The following is a 13291-nucleotide window of genomic DNA, read 5'->3' as shown; positions in this document are numbered from 1 at the left end:
TGTGTGTTTTATAGTCCACATTCTCTTCTAAAATCCTCAAAATTTCAACCTGGTTGAGAACCAATGGTTTAAATTATGAGTGACCCACGAGATTTTAAATTACACCTTTAGTGTGTCACATGTTCAAAAAGGTTGAAAAATGCTGGACTAACCATTCAGCTTCAACCCCCCATCTACAAGAGAAGAGACAAAATAGTCGGTATCCATTTGCAATTAAGGTTATGTTGAAATTAATGTAAACCCCAATATAGTCTAGAATTCCAAAAACATTAATGGACATAGAAATTACTATGTATTAAGGATTAATGGAAGGTTACAATATTCACTTTCTTGTACACAGAATTCACGAGTTCTGAAAACATCTTAAAACATATAAAATGTAATGTATTTTTGCAGTTCTACAATATATACCAATGACAAAACATCTGGCTTTATCTTTAAAATATAAACATACTCTCTTCGTTTTAACTTAAATTGCATTTCATAATAGTATTTAGAGACTTCTGCTACATACAAATCAGAAGCCTGAAAGAGAACTTGTACACTCAAAAAGACACAACGAATAAATTGTGTTTTGGGATTGGTTAATTTTCTATTTTATAAAATACAAACGTACATTTAACATGAAGTCATTATAATAAAATTCGTCAGTATTACCTTCTTTATTATACATTATATTCTCCAACAAAGATTCACAATTAACCCAACATTGGTTGCTAGACCAGTATCAGCATTTTGCTCAGTATCAAATTACAATGATAATCACACCAAAATGGAAAGGATTGCAAGTTTGTCTCTCTCTCTGCATGACTATAAGAGTTGGTTATTACCTGCAAGAAGAATTTTCTTTGAACAATACACAGTACTCTCTAGAGAAAATATTGTCACACCAATAGCTAAGTTATGATGAAATTATTACGGTTTCCTCTTTGTAAAATCAATGGAATTCTAATCCTATTCGGCTATATTAATTCCCTTTTAAAGTTCATAAACCTTTCCTTGCATGCAAGTATTTTTCCAGTCAATTTACCCTTTTCTAAAATACTACGGCATTCGATAAGTAATGGCAACAATGCTGTAAATCAGTGCATCTAGTGGTGATCATTGAAATCTTGTACTACGTCATAGAGCAGCGATTGTTTCATAAATTTCCAATATTAAAAGTCTCGAAGTAGCCATTTTTGTAAATACAGTGACTGCTTCTTATTTGCAATAAACAATTCAGCCTTATTTTATTACAAAAACACCCCCCCCCCCATTGAGGGTAGCCCTTACGGACTCAGTATATTCTCAAAAAAATTAATACGCCTATACATATTATGTAAACATAGATATTAAATTTAAAAAAAGGAAACAAAGAAAAGGGCACGAAAAATTACAATTGCTATATGCATGGAGAGAGATCTAAACCAGGTTGCTCAGGAAAAGAGGGCCATTTATGAACCTTGTATTCCCTACCTTAGTGCCAAGTATAACATCCCTCTCTTCAATTGGTCAGTGACAGGTTTATTTTTTGGTGCTCGGAGTTCTTTACCAAAATTTACATATAATTTTTTAAAACAATTATCAATATCATCTTTTGAAATTCAAAAAATCATCTCGCAAATTCTTAAAGATTCCCTGCAGATTATATAATTTCATTTATACCACTCAGAAGGCCTTTATTAAGGATATGCTAATTTTAAATAAAATCTTTTATTTATAAGTATAATTTTATAGTCATCTTCTAAGATTTTATTTTATAATTGATAATCAATGGTGCTTAATTATTACATTTTATTTTTATAACAATATTCATATTTAATTAATTATATTTGCTATTAATTTCCGGATCCTCGTGGTCATCCTTAATTAAGGCCGGACGAGTTATTTCTCTCTCTCTCTCTCTCTCTCTGTGGCACCATGTGATTAATTAGGATTTGACAGGATTTTTTTACACAATTATCACAATGTCTTCCCTCAGAAATGTTGGCAGAGCAAACTGCCGTCGAAATTCTTCGAAAAAAGCTGGTATAGTCCCTTGAGCACCTATGAGCAAGCCAAATACCTCAAAAAAAGGTGCTTCTTAAAAATCCAAGTTGCAAGAGAAAGACATGCAACTCAGTGCTTTAGGGCATTACAAGAATCCCGTGGGAGAGAAGTCCTACCATATGAACTATTGCAAGTTGAGTGGAAGCAAGGCATTTGTTACCAATCAAGAGTTGACATCCGAAGAGCTTTAGATTGATCAGTGAGAGATATCCAGAAATGCTGCTGCAAATGAAGTCTGCCGTCTTCCAAGAATTTGGAAATGTATTGTTGATATGGCAGGAGACTACATTTGAAGTATGTAATGTCAAAAGTAAGCTAAATAAATTTAGTGTGAAACAGTAACTATGTTGCATTACTTTTCGAATGTCTTAGTATAACAAAAACATGTATTTTGCAGTACAAATGCTAGTTGAACATAATAGGGTCGACAAGTATTAAAGCAGGTACAGTATATAGACATTCATTTCAAAGAAACTATTGTATTGTGATACATCAAAAGAAAACCAGAAAACTACAAGTCTTAAGAAAACACATGTTGTCACTTCAACTTAATATTTTAGGAAAAATTCGAGGCGGTGCTAGCCTCAGCAAAATTCCGGACATATGACCACTCAAAGAACACTGCATATAGCAACCTTTCCTGGGTTAATAAAATGACTAGATCATTAGCTTTCCATGTAAGAGTGATGGTCAAATTCCAGAGAATATACTGTATTTTCTCACAAATAAGATCCCACCATATACAATTGCCCCCTAATTTTCAAGATTAAAAAATAATTATATAATATATTGCCTTGTATATTGGACGAAATATTACTGTTACTCTGTAGGCAGGATGATAAAGGCACCAGTGGCTGACATGTACCCAATAGCCGACATTCTTATAAATAATTTTACATTTTATGGTCTGGTGGGAGAAAGTGGTAAAAATGACATTACATAAATAATGGAAAGCACTTAAATTAAAAAAAATGGCACAACTGGAGCTAACAGCTAATTCATGTTTCGGAGGGAGAAATTTTTAATTTACATGTAGATGTTGAGTGAAGTTAAACAAATTATTGAGGTACACTTAGCGGCAAAAAGAATGGGCCGACTCTTGGTCGATAGAAATGCTAAGTTCTATCGCGAGGTTCACTCGTGTAAACGTAACCCACTGCAAGGCATTGCTGTGGTGTCTCTTCATTGAAAGTCATCCGTCTATAATGTAATAAACCTTATGAGCAGTGTGTGGCCCAGTGGTAAGAAGTCTGACATCCGTGCCAGAGGTTGTGAGTTCGCCTTCTGGTACGGTGAAATTATTATTTTTTTTTAACTTTTACTTAATTTATTAGTTTAAATGTCAAATGGCATTTGTTAACAAACTTCCTTATGCCTGCCTTTTAAAAATATTATTGGCCATCACCTGTGGGCTATTAGTAGGTGAGACCTGGTCTGTATAAACAAAAATACTTGTTTCACATCCTAAAAAAACGGACGCATATCAAACACAAATAAATAATTAAATTAACAAAAACAAACAATTTGTTAATATATTAACAAAACAAGGCTGTGGTGGGGACTAGTATCTCGTCCACAAACCACCTGCGTCAACATCTGCCCTCATTCTGTGCGGCATGGAGTCCACAAAATTACGGAACAGGTCTAAATTCTTGGCCATCTTCTCCCACGCATCTAGAACTCTGTCCCACAATTCCTCAGGTATCCGAATGGGTGGTTGTTCTGCCCAATTAGAGCGTAGGATCCTTTTGACTGCAGCCCACAAATTTTGAAACGGATTCATATCTGGTGAATCTGGAGGCCAGTCGACTGGGTCGACATCACGCCTCCTCGTAAACCATCTTTGAATCTGGTTGGCGGTGTGTAGCCTATCGGATGATTATCCTGCTGGAAGGAAAGTATTCCTTCTGGATATCGTTTTCGGGCGGAAGGGATCATTACATTTGCCAAAATGTGTTCATAGACTTCTGCCGTAAACAGACCGTGGATGCATTCCAGAAGTCCTGCCCCATCGTATGACATCCACCCTCAACACGCGACCCTCACGTGAAGCATATCAGTGGTGATTCATACAATAAACTAGGGCAGTACTATCATTGCTATTGGAGACAATTACCTCATCGGAGAAAATGACATTTCTCCAATCAAAGTCCTGTCGGAGAGTAGCATACACAGAATGTTACTGGAGACAATTACCTGGTTGGAGAAAATGACATTTCTCCAATCAAAGTCATGTCGGAGAGTAGCATACGCAGAATAACCTATGCGAATCAGGGCAATGAGTTATTGTTTCTGTGCCATCTTCAAGCATAATGACGAGACAGAACGTTATATTAACAGACAGCAGTATTGCTTGAAAGAGAGAGAGAGGTTTATTATTTATTAGAGTTTGGGCATATTCTAAGAGATATCGCCACATAATTATAGCTTTGCGAGACACATATGATGGCAAGTTTGTAATAAAAAAAAAAGAAGATTTGGGGAGATTCGAACCTTGAGCTACTACTACTAACCTGATCAATATACCAACGCCGTAACAACTTACGCTACTGTAACTGTTTATATCGCTTCGGCATAATACTGCACATGGTTTTCCTGTTCATATTCGCTCCGGTTTATTTTGTATTTATCAATTTTATTACTATTTCACTCTTCAAGGGCCCTGATGTATCTATAATCAACCCGCCATTCGATTTTATTACATATTTTAGCCTCTTAAACAAAATACAGCAAATTTAAATGGTTTGATTATGTATTACCTAGTGAACTACAGCGTTGACGAGACGAGCATGTGCAATGTATGTCTCTGGAACTTAGAAATTGTCGGCCGGCCCATTCTTTTTGCCGCTAAGTGTACATGTGATTATAGCTATTGAAAAATACTATCTAATTAATAATTCATGTTTGAGGAATATTGCTGTTTAAATAATGTAGTTCATGACAATTCTGTGGACCCAGGTTCGATCGGCATTCCTCCTAATGTGTTAGGCATGGTCCAGGTAACACACGGGTGTTCTCTGCGAGCTCCAGTTCCCCTATGGCACCCCAGCAAATCTCCATCTCATCACAGATGTAGCATAGAACAGCCTCCTATGGCGCACTCTAGGCAACCACTCTGTCAATAAATTGATCTATTTATAGCCACGTTTAGCAGCGACTTATTAGAGTGGAGAAGCAGAGCAAGAGGAAGATAATCTTGTCACCTTTGCATTGCAATATGCCGACCTGAGATAACATTCAGTACCACCCGTTTGAAAACATAACTGCTCCATAGGCTGTACAGATCTTTTATTAAATCTCTGCCTCTGTACAACGTCACAGTTTCCAGTTAAGGGAAAGAGAGATAACAAAAGGCTGTAATGCTTTTTAATACTCTGCTAAAAAGCATGAGATATCTGCGGAAAATATCACAGGATCGAAGACTCATTTGACAAGGCCTGGCTTTATGGTTTTCTTAAGAGACAGAAGAACATCTTATTAAGAAATCCTGAAAAGATGTCAAGTGCACGAGCTATGAGATTTCATCGTGTAGCCATACAGAAATATTTTGATCTGTTGCAGTCTCTTTATGAGAAATAGAAATTCTTGCACAATAACACTTCTCCATTAACTTCATGATATGGCTAAAAAAAATACGAAGTGCACAATTTTATACCAAAGCCCCTATAAACCATGTATTGTGGGTCCCTATCACCATGGCATGGCGCGTCCTCAGGTTGCGGATCGAGGAGACGGCCTCCAGATATGGAGGATAGCTGTGAATATATTGAATAAGCAGTCGCGGACAGCCGATGAGGGGTGGTCCTCCAGCTTGGGGGTTGGGCGAAGGGCTAACAACCCTTCACCGTAAAAAACAGCTTGTTACGAATCTTCAAATAAGCCTCGGAATGGGACTGATTCTCTGGCACGACCACAACGTTTGAGATGGGCAGGGCATGTAGCACGTATAGGCAAATCCAGAAATGCATATAGTGTGTTAGTTGGGAGGCCGAGACGTAGATGGGAAGATAATATTAAAATGGATTTGAGGGAGGTGGGATATGATGATAGAGAATGGATTAATTTTGCTCAGGATAGGGACCAATGGCGGGCTTATGTGAGGGCGGCAATTAACCTCCGGGTTTCTTAAAAGCCAGTAAGTAAGTAAGCCCCTATAAAATTATTTAAGAGGCAACTTTCAGCGGTTGCCTTTTATTCCACTTTTCCACTGTTGTCGGTCATCCCAAGATCCATTTTCCAATCCTCTAGTTTCCATGGCCTCAGCAACTCCTCCTCTCCATGTAAGTCTAGGTCGTCCTTTTCTTCTACTCCTTGGGGGTGACCAATTCAAAACTTTTTAGGCCATCCTCTGAACATGTCCAATAGATTGAAGTCTTCGACATTCCAAACGGTCGATCACATCTTCTTGTATGTTCCACTTTTCCTATAGGCAACGACTCTGTCAGTAAATTGATCTATTGATAGCCACTTTTAGCAGCGACTTATTAGAGCAGAGAAGCAGGGCAAGAGAAAGATAATCTTGTCACCTTTGCGTTGCAATATGCCGACCTGAGATAACATTCAGTATCAGCCGTTTTATTAAAGCTCTGCCTCTGTACAACGTCATAGTTTGCAGTTTAGGAAAAGAGATAACAAGAGGCTGTAATGTTTTTTAATACTCTGCTAAAAAGCATGAGATATCTGTGGAAAAGATCACAAGATCGAAGACTCATTTCTCATTTCTTACCCTCTGGAGACGAGATATGCATAAACTCCTTCTTAGTCCATCCATTTCTACAGATCTAACATGGTCTTTTTGTCTTTCTGTAAGAGTCCAGCTCTCTCCTCCATACGCCAAGATACTCTCTACAATTACATCAAGTATCATTTTCTTTGGCTCCATTCTAACATCCCTATTCCAAAGCACACAATTAAGTTGCTTTATAGCATTTCTTGCTTGCATGACACGATTTTCCAGCTTTAAAGCATGTACCAGATTGGTGGAGAACCAATCCCAAATATTTAAACTCATCTACTGATTTCACTATGCCATTAGAGAATTTCAAATTCCTGCCATCCCCACCATTTACTAGATATTCTGTCTTTGTGAAATTTATTACAAGGCTTGCCGAGTTATAACAGTCAATTGGTTTTTTAATCATAAATTTAATATCATCTCGATCTTGTGCAATGATTGCCTGATCATCAGCGAAGAGTAATGAATGAATAAATCGATCTTCCACTCTTATTCCCACATTTCGACACGAATCATTCCAATGTGCTACAGCTGTGTCCAAATAGATCTTAAATAAAGATGGGGACATCCCACATCCTTGTCTCAATCCTTTGGATGTATTAAACTCAGGAGATATAAATTCTCCACACTTAATAAACCGAAAATTACATCTTTATAATTCAGTACGCCATACAGGGCTATCACTGAAGCAATTCACAAGCAACCATACATCCATTTATTTATTACAGAAATTTTGCTGATGAAGATTTAAAGCATATTTGTTTGTAATTATTTTCGAATCTTTAGTTCACGACACCTCAAGAGTTGTGTTGTTGTTGTTTTCTAATGCCAGGCGTTTGACAATAAAGTCATTTGACCTCTTGCACTCCAATATTTTTCAAAGATATTATCATGACCAGCCAATGAAGCACAGATTTTGAGGTGTTCCGAATCCATTTCTTGGTTTGAGTTGCACAATGGGCAGTTAGGGGACTGATATATTCCAATTCTATGCAGGTGTTTAGCCAAACAATCATGGTCTGTTGCCAATCTAAATGCAGCTATGGACGATTTTCGTGGTAAATCGGGAATTAACTGTGAATTTTGATGCAGAGAGTTCCATTATTTCCCTTGGGATTGTGTTATCAAATTTTGTTTGTTGAAGTCTAAGTATGTAGATTTAATAAATCTCTTCACAGAATAATACGTAGATTTAGTAACAGGTCTGTAAGTAGCAGTGCCACCCTTCTTTGCTAAAACATCCGCATTCTCGTTTTCCAGGATTCCACAATGGGATGGTATCCATTGGAATACAATTCTTTTATTGAGTGATATTAATTGAGAGAGAATTTTAGTTATTTCTGCTGTTTGAGATGAAGGTGTGTGTTTAGAGACGATTGATAGAATAGCTGCTTTGGAGTCTGACAATATAACTGCATTCCTAAATTTATTGATGTGGCATAGAAGATTCCTGAGACATTCACTTATTACAATGTATAAATGAAGCCAGTTTTGTGGAGGGTACTTGTACCTAATATTAATTGTCTCTAAAGACAATTGTTTCAGTATTTCAGTATTTACTTCTGATTTCAGTATTTCTTCTGATAAATTTAGATTATATTTTACATTTAATAGAGTTAAAGGGTTTGGTTTAATTTGTAAGTTTTCTTTTAAATTCGGGATATTGATTTTCTGTTTTAATTCTTGAACAATGGATATGAAACTTTTTTGAGTTTTCAATCTACAGAGAGGACTGTATGAATGCCAGTTGTTTCCTGGTAATCTGATAAGTTTTTCATATTGAATCAGTGGACACCTCAAGAGTTCATCATTTTCAAACAAACTTATATCACACCTAAAACAAACACAGTCTGAAATTTGAAAAATATATTACTTCAGTAACAGAGCAGCAGGATAATTTTAAAACAAAAATTTTGCCAATCTACTGTATTACGAACAAGATTTCGAAGTGTCCGCCAATGACATTTCTTCATAATGAACCATAGTAAAGGTCCATATGATGGTGTAGTAGGCACAATAGAACGACTAGTTGCACCTGCAAGTCTGTGGGGAACCATGATAACATATACCACAGAACTGTACAAGAGGACAAAATCGCATGTTTTCTCCTTCACTTCTAATGAAGAACATGAAAATGAAGCAAGCCCATTACTTAAATTATTCAAGATTTATAGGCTTTATGGCAGTTCCCGGCACACTGAGCATTCACTGTGTTGTGCCCGTCAATGTATAAATCACCATTAAGACGTATTCCAGTTCGAGGTTCCTAAAGAAAGGAGCACTTCTGGAGAAATTCTCTCAAAAATGAATAACAGAGTGACAGAAAAATAGTGACCTAAATCATTTACAGAAAGGGGCATCTGTATTGAAGAAGCAAATGAACTCTGGGCTAGGTACTGGGGACCTTACACGAGTTCCTCTTTTAAAGTTTGTCCCAGTTACATCTTGAACATTAATTTTCAGCATACAGGCTTGTATTAACTGAAAAATGGTGTTCCTTCTCAAAACAAAACCTGGATAAAACCTTACAATTTGCCATTTAAACTAAGGCAAAAGCAAGTGCATTAACACAGAGGTATTCTCTTGAACATGAAGTTAAGTACAAAATCTTGAATTTTAGATAAAGAGCACCAAACATATTAGATTCGTTAAACAGCATTGCACAGAATGACATTCAAATATTTCTAGAGAGTGCTGTTTGTTGGAGGGAAATAATATTTTGTTAGGACAGAGATGTATTATTGTTTATTAAGGATTCAATATATGCTGGAAATGGAAAAATGATGTAACATACGTTAAGTTGTTATATCAGGGAACACTTAAATTATTTGACATATCAGAATTTTTTTAAAGTATTCCATAGTCAGCTTATTTTTAAATTTTTAATGCATAGTTGCATACATATTTTGGCAGTTTTTAGTGCATATATACTCTATCCAGTTATGGTTTATAATTATTATTTTTTTTTTACTATGACTATTACACTTTTACTACCCATACTACTTTTGACCAATAAAAAAGTACAAAAGGACATGTTTCAACCAATCATGGCTGTTTATCGCTACAATTTTATCACTTCCCTAGCATTTGTTTCTTTATTTGCCAACATTTCAAACTGCAAATTCTTCACAGTACTATAAAACATACTTTGCAATCGTCATTTGTTTACCGCATAGATCAGGCCTGCACAAGGTTTGCGCTCTCCGAGCCGGCTCACAGCTCATGAGCAGAATACAGGTATTAGCTGTGCTCTGTATAAGGGTGGACTGGAAGAAGGGGTGGATCTCGTACAAAATATACACAAAAGGAAGTACTATTACGAGTGTTTATGAAATGAATTCCCGCTCAGTGCTTGCAAAACTATCTTGTACTATTATTGATTAATAAAGACATATTTATTTTACAGAAATAATAGAAATTCTATAGCTACTTAAATGTTGTGTTGTTGTTTTCTAATGCCAGGCGTTTGACAAAAAAGTCATTTGACCTCTTGCACTCCAATATTTTTCAAAGATATTATCATGGCCAGCCACTGAAGCACAGATTTTGAGGTGTTCCGAATCCATTTCTTGGTTTGAGTTGCACAATGGGCAGTTAGGGGACTGATATATTCCAATTCTATGCAGATAGCTACTTAAATGTACAATATCATTTTGTTATATTTTTATTTATCAGTACATCAAAACGAGGTTTTATGCTGTTGGCAGCTGAAAGGAACAGTAGCCTACTGATCGTAATGAAACATCAGTTACAGATGTTCGATGTCTACCTTTATTAAAGTTGATTATAGAAAACAGTTGCTCACAAATATAAATGTTGAGCCAAACATAGCAATCATTTTCACAGCCACCCTGTGTAGTCGTGGATATTATTGCTAATGTTTAGTCTTGTAAAACTCAACCAGGCTAGTAGTATTATTCAAACGATCTTTAGCCCTTAGGTCACATTGAAGATAAATAAATTCGAGCTGTAAATCATTAAATGTTAAATGTTATGTTCCGTCTTTTAACTGTACTGTAGCAGTAGGTAAGCAACGTGGAACAGTTACTGAGAATAGGTCTACACACTGCACTCTACTAGATAACTGAGTGGTCGTTTCCCTCTACCTATAGCAAGTCTATGTAATTCTGACGTATCTTCCTCTCCATTTTGGCGAGCGGAAAACATGGCTCTCCCGCTCCGAAGGAGCACGTGCGCTCATTGAGCGCTGTTTGTGCAGGTATGGCATAGATAGTCAACTGAAAATGACGGCTCCATTCAAACATTTTGGTGAAGCTAACATTAGTGATAGAAAATTGTAGTAAGTCAATTAATATTTTACTGTATTAGAGTACTTTATTTCTTCTAATCATGTAATAGTCAATTAAATCCAACTCGAGTTTTCATTTTCTCTAGATAAATCATAACCTCTCGTGAGATTACTGTTGACAATAAATTATGTGTGTTGCAATAAATTTTCAAGGATGTTATATGTTTATCGATTTTATTACATTTTAATAACCTACTAATTTCTCTAGATATGCGCATATAGGACTCTCCTCAATTTTATGGCACTGAAAGTCGGAAAAAAGAAGGTTCTTATGCGAGTAAATATGGTAACTGAAATTTGTGGGGAATAAAGACAGTATTGGGGGCAGGTTTCTATGGGACTCCCATTTCTCGTTATCATACTCTTTTCGTTGTTTTTGCTGTTGCTGACGATGATGATAATTAGTCTCAGTAAATCATATCAGTAGTAACAGTATTAGTTGTAATAACAATAATAATAGTCCCTGGCATCACACAGATCCATCTTCATGAGCTGCACTGCAGAGAACATCAAAGAGGATGAAGTAACCTTCAGCTTCTGTGCATTACTCTTCAGCGGAGATGCATGGGTCAATGATCATAACAAAGTTCCTGCAATTGGAAAAAAAGTAAATATGTTTTCCAGCATCTGGTCAATAAAATTCCAAACTTCAATGCAAGATATCCAATTAACAGTGTAATATAAATTGCACATATTTTCTTATTATACGTATAACTCAGGGAATATAAAGCAATTAGTATTAACGTAAATTGCATAAAAAAAAAGCTTTTGACATCTGTTTGAAAATGTATAGCATTTGGAGATGAATATTAAGTATTCCACATCAGGACTCAATCCAGATACAATGTAAAAGCAGTCACTAATCTACAGTGGAAAACCCAGTGAACCACTTACCTTAAGAAATTAAATATTTAAATTATATTACCAGCGAATATGTTAGTGATAAGCTATGGTAACTTAACACACAAAGCTGGAAGAAAACTTTAACGTTATGCTGCAAAATGTCTGCCTAATGTACACATTTACTACTTCGGTAATAAAACCTGTAGAATTCTGCTTCTGATATGACCCTTATTTTGAATATTAGAGTTCTTTGATTGCACTATACAAGTGCGCTCGATGTGGGTCTCTGGCGTTTCGTCAGCCCATGCGAGTTGTGTGGATATAAAGGGAAAAGTTGAGACGGTGTCGGGTGGAGTTCCCGGGTAGCTCAGTTGGCAGAGCGCTGGTATGTTCAACCAGTGGTCCCGGGATCGATACCCGGCCCCGAAACAATTTTTCCCTTGAAATTATTCAAATCTGCTTTACAGGAAGCTTTACCTGAAAGATTAGATTTGCATAATATATACGTCACTGTGTACATTAACAGAAAACCACAATTCCAAGTCACACAGAGATTGTGTGCGCTCGATGTGGATCTTTGGCATTTCGTCAGCCCACGCGAGTTGTGTGGATATAAAGGGAAAAGTTGAGACGGTGTCAGGTGGAGTTCCCGGGTAGCTCAGTTGGCAGTGCTGGTACGTTCAACCAGTGGTCTCGGGATCGATACCCGGCCCCAGAACAATTTTTCCCTTGAAATTATTCAAATCCGCTTTACAGGAAGCTTTACCTGAAAGATTAGATTTGCAAGTGAAATGATGTTATCAAAAGAAGAGAGGTATTTATTTCGTTTTTTGCTGTCCAAAGTAGACCAAAACACCTGCAACCTGCTGAAATTTGTACATGTGGAGTTTCAATCTCCTTCGTACAACATCATGTACAGTTGATTCTGATGAATTAAATTCATGGCAATGAAACGGCATCAACTTTCGAGGACTCCACACACCATGTATGTCTCATCCTTTCCACATCATCTTCGAATAGGGTTACCAGGTTTTTAGAATGCTAATAAGGAAGAGGATGATGTCGAGCCTCGAAATGCAGAAACCATACCTGGCCAAACATTTTGGTCTCAGGAACAAATTTTACAGCAAGAGAGGTACATCACAAAGTTTTCAACGCTATATGCTTAATTCAAATAACTGATATCATGTTATACAAAACAAAATTTGAGTTTAAATAAGCCAAGTGACCAAGGCTCAGTGTCACAGCTGCCACTAGTGTATTTTTTTATTTTAGTAGGTTATTTTACAATGCTTTATCAACAGCTTAGGTTATTTAGCGTCTGAATGAGATGAAGGTGATAATGCCGGTGAAATGAGTCCGGGGTCCAGCAC

At 36.5% G+C, this 13291-nt stretch overlaps 1 protein-coding gene across 1 annotated transcript in view; it reads right to left on the bottom strand.

The window, feature by feature from the left end:
- Nucleotides 1-363: 363 nt before the first annotated feature.
- Nucleotides 364-13291, bottom strand: part of LOC138710891 (chromatin complexes subunit BAP18) — a 28259-nt gene continuing 15331 nt past the window's right edge. The window contains exon 5 of the mRNA XM_069842076.1: nucleotides 364-11665. The gene's annotated coding sequence lies outside the window, so the exon portion shown is untranslated. The remainder of the gene's footprint in view (nucleotides 11666-13291) is intronic.

The sequence above is a fragment of the Periplaneta americana genome, chromosome 12 (assembly GCF_040183065.1).
Source record: "Periplaneta americana isolate PAMFEO1 chromosome 12, P.americana_PAMFEO1_priV1, whole genome shotgun sequence".
In the NCBI taxonomy this organism is placed as follows: domain Eukaryota; kingdom Metazoa; phylum Arthropoda; class Insecta; order Blattodea; family Blattidae; genus Periplaneta; species Periplaneta americana.
This window is presented reverse-complemented; position numbering and strand designations above follow the sequence as displayed.